The sequence below is a fragment of the Marmota marmota genome, unplaced genomic scaffold (genome assembly GCF_001458135.2).
Source record: "Marmota marmota marmota unplaced genomic scaffold, marMar, whole genome shotgun sequence".
Taxonomy (NCBI): Eukaryota; Metazoa; Chordata; class Mammalia; order Rodentia; family Sciuridae; genus Marmota; species Marmota marmota.
The window spans coordinates 900,581-906,602 of record NW_026000327.1 but is presented as its reverse complement, the minus strand read 5'-3'; the positions used below and the strand labels follow the sequence as shown (position 1 = coordinate 906,602).

Sequence of the window (6,022 nt, the reverse complement as noted above, 5' to 3'; positions counted from 1 at the left end):
GCTCAAACCCTGAGCATATTACGTAGCGTCGGTTTTTGAGCCTCGGTTTCCCCTAGAAAAGTGGTTCTCCCAGGCAAAAGTGATAGTTGGTGGGACATGTAGCATGTTTTAAATGAAATCCCTCTCTCATCCAAGCTTGGAACTTTTTATTTGGAATCCCAGCTAGCACTGTTCATGGTGATGCATGTTCCTGGTACATATTTGAGCATTTGGCTCGGCTGTTGCCAGAGCATGGTATCAGAAAGTGATATAGAAACAAAGTATACTGCCTGAGCTGTGGGGACCACACTCTCACACCTCAGAACTTGCAAGAGTTGTCCACCTGGAGGACAGGTGTTCTCCTATCACAGAACTCAGACCCCCTGAGCTGCCTGCAGGTGAGAAACCCCCACGTACCGTGTCCTGCTTCCCTCGTGGTACTTGCATGATACTGTGCATTTAGAAATATCTCTGTGAGAGGGTATATTGATGGTAGGGACAGGGAGTGTGTGACAACAAGCCGAGTTTGTGAATGTCAGGCAGGAAAGAGAGTCTGTTACCTGGGGGCAGCTGCTGTGCTGGTGGTTGGCCCCATGTCCGGGGCAGGAGCGCTTCGCGCCCTCTTTCCGTAAACACAGAGATCTCCCTCCCTCCTGCAGGAAGGCTGGCCTCCTCGTGTCGTGTTTGTTTACACTTCTCCTGTTTATTTTTTATAAAGCTTTTATGACCAGGCAGCAAGGGAACCGAGACTGGGACAGAGCAGGGTGTCCAGAATTTCCCAAGTGTCACTGCTGTATAATGTCTGTTGAATTCTTTTCCTAATTATTCACCAACATCCAAGTTACTTTCCAGTAGGTGTGGCCCGTGTTTAAGGAGAGATTGCTTTGATGGAATTCTTGTGTGTATTCTGGAATTTTTTTTTAGCGGGAGAAGAAATGGCTGGTGTTTAAGTGGACGTTATTGGGTGGGTTTTCTGTTGATCTCAGATTCTAAGGTTTAGTTAAGCCCATAGTTGATGATCCTCCACCAACTTGAGCACCTTCTCCCCCCACCTGTGAGAAGAAAATCATTTCCTTGATCCGCTCCCCCTCAGACACCTGAGCGCACGCTCGCCTTCAATACCACATTCCCAGCAGTCTGAAAGAGGAACGGGGTTAAGAAGCAAGACCTTGAGGTGAAATGGCAGCGGCATTTGAGCTAGCAGCTCCAGTACCAGAGAGGCTGCGCTTGGTTTTGCTCAAGTCCCGGCGCCCTGGCTTGCTCGGTGAGGGTCTCGCTGCCTCTGGGCGCTGTTTGTGAAGCCCACGGTGGCACTGTGTCTTAGCCATAAGCTCTCTTGACTGCCCTGGGAAGAGACAAGCCAGGGAGCAAGGCTTGTGAGTGTGTGTGTCTGTCCGTGTGCATGGGCTGGTGTCAATCCTGGGGGAATCGCAATTTTTCTTCTCTGGCTTGATTCTGAAAGCAGAAGTCCATTTCCAGCTTGGTATGAAAAGAGGGACATTTTCGCAAGGGAGGCCCTGTGGACATCTGAAGTGTTACCTCCAGGGCTCCCTCCCAGCATCCAAATCCTGCAGGAAATGTGTTCTCCCTGACCCACGTTCCTAACGTGAGGCAATTTGCACCAACATAAATGGTGATCGGAGCTGTGTGGGCCCAGCCACAGAGAGGAGTTCATTGAGCCGGGAAGGCGTGGCTTGCAGGGTAAGCAGGTGACCTCGATGCAGGGGTGAGGGAGGCAGGTCTGAAGGGAGTCCTTCAAGGACAAGGTGCAGTCTGAGGAGGAAAGTGGGAAGCACCCTTGAGCAAAGGGAGGATGGTGACAGCCAGGTGACAGGGGTGTGAAGAGCGTCACGCCTGCCTTCTCGGCTCGGTTGACACCAGGACGGTTTTCACGTAAGCAAGGGGTTTGCCAAGGCTCTGAGCACAGCCAGATGATTGGGTTTCCTGATCCTGGGGAAGAGAAAAGCCAGGGTTTCCGCTGTGTCCTGCACACAGGGCCAGCTCTGTGCTCAGTGGACGGAAGATGATGTCGAGGGGAGCAGGTCGTTCTGCAGAGGAGAGAAGGCCTGGGAGTTTGGAGCCGGATCTTCCACAGTAGCATATTGAACTGACTGGTGGCTCTTGGTTGAAGGCCTCGGGGAAGACAGACCTGACCCCTCCTTGGTGGTGGTAATGGCTTCCTCCCTTTTTAATTCCTGAACAACTAAGCCATGGTTGACATGTACCCAGTGTACCGTTTTTTGGAGTGTAGGTCTGTAGATTTTGCAAAACGTAGATAGGTCACGAGACCAACCAAGACAGAGATTCTGTTGCTCTTCCCAAATTTTCCCAGGTTCCTGAGTCATCCACGCCAGCCCCAGGCAGCCATCATTGTTTTCTGTCCGTCAGGTTTTGCTTCTGTAGCAATGCTGTGGGCATGGAGTCGCAGGGTACATAGTCATAGTCTCCTTCCTTCAGTGCAGGGCCCTTGAGACTTGTTTTTGCGGTTGCATGTATCAGCCGTGTGTGGATTCTTTATGACTAAGTAATATTCCCTTTTGAAGGCTGTGTGACAGTCTGCTTGTCCATCCCCTGTTGAGGAACATTGAGTTCTTTCTAGGTTTCGGTGATTGCAAAGTGAAGCTACTAGAAACATTTGCATGTAAGGTTTTCTGTGTGGACAGAGGTTTTTGTTTACCTTGAGGGAAGTGCCTAGGAGTGGGATTGCTGGGTCCTGTGGTAGGTGTAGGTTTAGCCTTATCAGAAGCCACTGGGTGGTTTTTTCATCTAAGGCAGAAGCAAGACGCTTTCTAAACACGGAGGTTTACAGAAGGGACAGGAGAGGCGCCCTGAAGAGTAGGTAAAAGGACTTTTATCCAGCACTTGTATTTGTAGGATATTGATGACGTCTGGTACTTCCTCTTTGGATTCTGAATCAGGGTCCTAGCTTCCACACAGTGACCAGTTGAACTTTCCGCATCAAAGAAAAACTGGCCAGGCTTGGTGGCGCACTCCTGTAATCCCAGCTGCTCAGGCTGAGGCAGGAGGACTGCAAGCCTGAGGTCAGCCTCTGCAACCTAGTGAGACCCTGCCTCAAAATAAAAAGGGCCGGGGGTGTGGCTGAGTGTAGAGGGCTTGCCAAGCACGTGCAAGGCCTGGGTTTGCTGCAGCCGGCCCAGCTGTTTGGATCAGCCAGAACATGAGGCTGGGTTCGGCACACCACTAGGAGCCCTCGGGAAGAAACCCCGTGAAGGTTCTGGTAACAACGCCAGTGAAAATCAACCAGTGAGAAATGGAGTTTCACTGAGGCCTTGCCCAGTGCAGAGAGGTTGCCCACTTAGACGCTCCAACAGCTGTCACTTAAACATTTTGGATACTGAAAGAGTTGGCCACCATGATAATGGAGTTCATTTCATATATGGTAAGTGACTCCGAGGCTGACCCACCTTCTTCACTGTGATAATTTGAAGACCCTCCGTAGGACTGACCGCAGCACCCGTGTTGGAGTGCGTGTTCGGATCTGTTGTGATTCTCAGCAAAGAGGCCATTCGTTGTGCGTCTTTATCGCCTGCATTGACGTCACCATCTTCACATTATTTGGAACCGGCTATTGTTCGTTTTTAAGAGCAAATGCCTACACCCTGGACACATGCCGCGTTCCTCAAGAGCTGATGTCCAAACGTGAGACAAGATATATGGAATGAGTTTTTTTCTTCACAAGTTTGCTATTATGTACCGTCCTTGTTCCTAAGAGGGTAGTTGCTGTGATCCCAACATTTGTGTTCTGCCCCGAATTCATGTTACAATCCTAACTCCGGAGGTGCAGGTGTTGGAGGTGGGGTTCTGGCAGTGCTGAGTTCGCGAGGTGCAGCCCATGAATGAGACGCGTGTCCTTATGAAACAGGCCCAGGGAGCTCCATGTGAGGACCCAGGAGAAGGCACCAGAAGGAAATTCTGGCCCATGGTATGTAACAGATGAATCTTGAGGATGTTGTGCTCAGAGAAGTCGACTGGTCGCAAAGTGTAAATGCTGATTGGTTCCCTTATAAGAGGTACACAGAGTAGACGGATCCCCCCTGCGGAGAGGCAAAATGGTGGTTGCCAGGGGCTTGGGGACAGGAGTTTTTCAGTTTTGCAGAAGGAATACGTTTGGTGGTGGCGATGGTTGGACAGCAGGGTGAATATCTTCCATGCCACTTGAAAATGGGTAGAATGGTTTATTTTGTGTTGTGTATTTTAACTCTGTTTTGGGGGGGAAAAAGTCTTATAGCAAGAACGTTAATGTGCAGATTGTTTGAGTTTGGAACACTTGCCTAGAAAGGAGGAGAAAGGGTTCACCTCAATGCCACAGGAGCATTAAGGGTTTAACAGGAACTCTTTAAGTGCGTGGTATGCACAGGTGTTTGTAAGCTCAATCTATCTATGTCTGACATTATGAGTATCTTAAACATAGAACAGAAAATGATATTACTTGTAATAGCACTCACCACAAAGGTTGCCACGCCCTTTGGTGGGTGATAGATTAACCCAATTGTGGCACATCCACACTATGGAGTACTATTCAGCCATGAAAAGGGATGAGCTTTATTGACACAGGCAGAAAGATGGATGAGTCTTCCTAGTACTGGTGTCAGGAGATCCCACTGTGCACAGTTCCATTTACACAACATTCCTCACGTGTCTCGGGATTGTGCGGATGCCACATTGGTGTCTGCCGGGGGTCAGGATTGAGGATGGGTGTGGTATGGGGCTGTGTTCTTTTCAGTGACTCTCAAAATGTTCTTGTGTGGCCCTTATGGCCAGCCCCTGGTTTGCATGGAGCCTGAAGTGGGCAGGTTTGAGGGTCTTGACCTGGGGGTGAGGGCACCAGCCGAAGCACTTATAAGAGGTTTTCGGCCTCCCTTTCCCATCAGGTTTCTCGGCCTCAACACTAGTGAGTTTGTGGTGGATTGTTCTCTGTCTTGGGGGACTGTTCTCTTCTTTGTAGACTGTGGAGCCACATCCCGGGCCTTGGCCTGCTGGGTACCAACAGCATGCTTTTCCCCTCCACTGTGGTGACCGCCAACACCTGGTTTTTGTGGAAGGAGGATGGATGGAATTCTCATTTCTTCGTCTTTTCCTGGGCCTCCCTGCCCTGCCCTCAGAAGTACCACTCAGATACTGACTTCCCCAGTGAGAACCACAGTGCCTATCTTTATTAATTTTCCAGAGCGTTTTTCCCCTTGGGGAGGGGGAGGGTCTGCCAGCAGCCTTCCCTGGCAGGTAATAAAATAATTGCAAGTTGCAGACTTTCAATCTGAAATTTTTTCCCCCACCGGGCTCCTGGTGAGTGGGTGAGGAAACCAAGAAGAGGGTGTTTCTCGTAATATTTGCCAATGATTGCGTCTCCAGAAGTGATTAAGAGGCTTTGCCCACTGTAATCCTAGGAGCTGACAAATTACCCACAGGTCCCGGGGTTTCCTAGGCTGTGAATGCCTCCCACGGTGGCAGGTTCCCATGGATCTGGGAAGTCATTTTAAGGGCTCGGCTCTCCTCCTCTAAACACAAGCTCAGGGCTTATTGTTCAGCGGAGGCTCTAAAAATACTGTTTGACCGCAGCGGCTCATTTCCATTGCTAATGTGTGTCCCTGTCTCATAAAAGGTTCCTTAGGACACTGGGAAGGTCAGGCCTTAGAGTCCTGGTAGCCTTAGCTTGAGACATCAGTAATAAAAGGGACACATTCATTTCATCAAAAAATGAGTAAGACCCCAAGAGAAGGGCCACGGAGCTGCAGGGTGAAGGTAGCCTGCACTGGGTGGAAAGCAACCTGGTCTCGTGTCTTCTGGTGGCCTCCCGTGGGCGTAGGCAGTGCCTTGTGGTGGGGTCTTGGGAGAGCGAATGTGCAAGAAAGCATCGCCCTGTTAGCTGGTGGCATCAATAATCCACACACCCCCAGCAGCAGCCGTCTCATGTCCCTTGGCAGAATACCATCTTTGCCAGATCGCCGAGCCCCGGCCTGGCGGCTGCCCAGGTCCAAAGTTTACGTGGAACCTGTCCTGGATGCCGGTTTCTCGGGGGGGGGGG

The 6,022-nt window shown here is 50.5% G+C and overlaps 1 protein-coding gene across 4 annotated transcripts in view; it reads left to right on the top strand.

Moving 5' to 3' along the window:
• Nucleotides 1-6,022, top strand: part of Tbl1x (transducin beta like 1 X-linked) — a 180,059-nt gene that overhangs the window by 138,822 nt on the left and 35,215 nt on the right. The gene's annotated exons all lie outside the window — the stretch shown is intronic.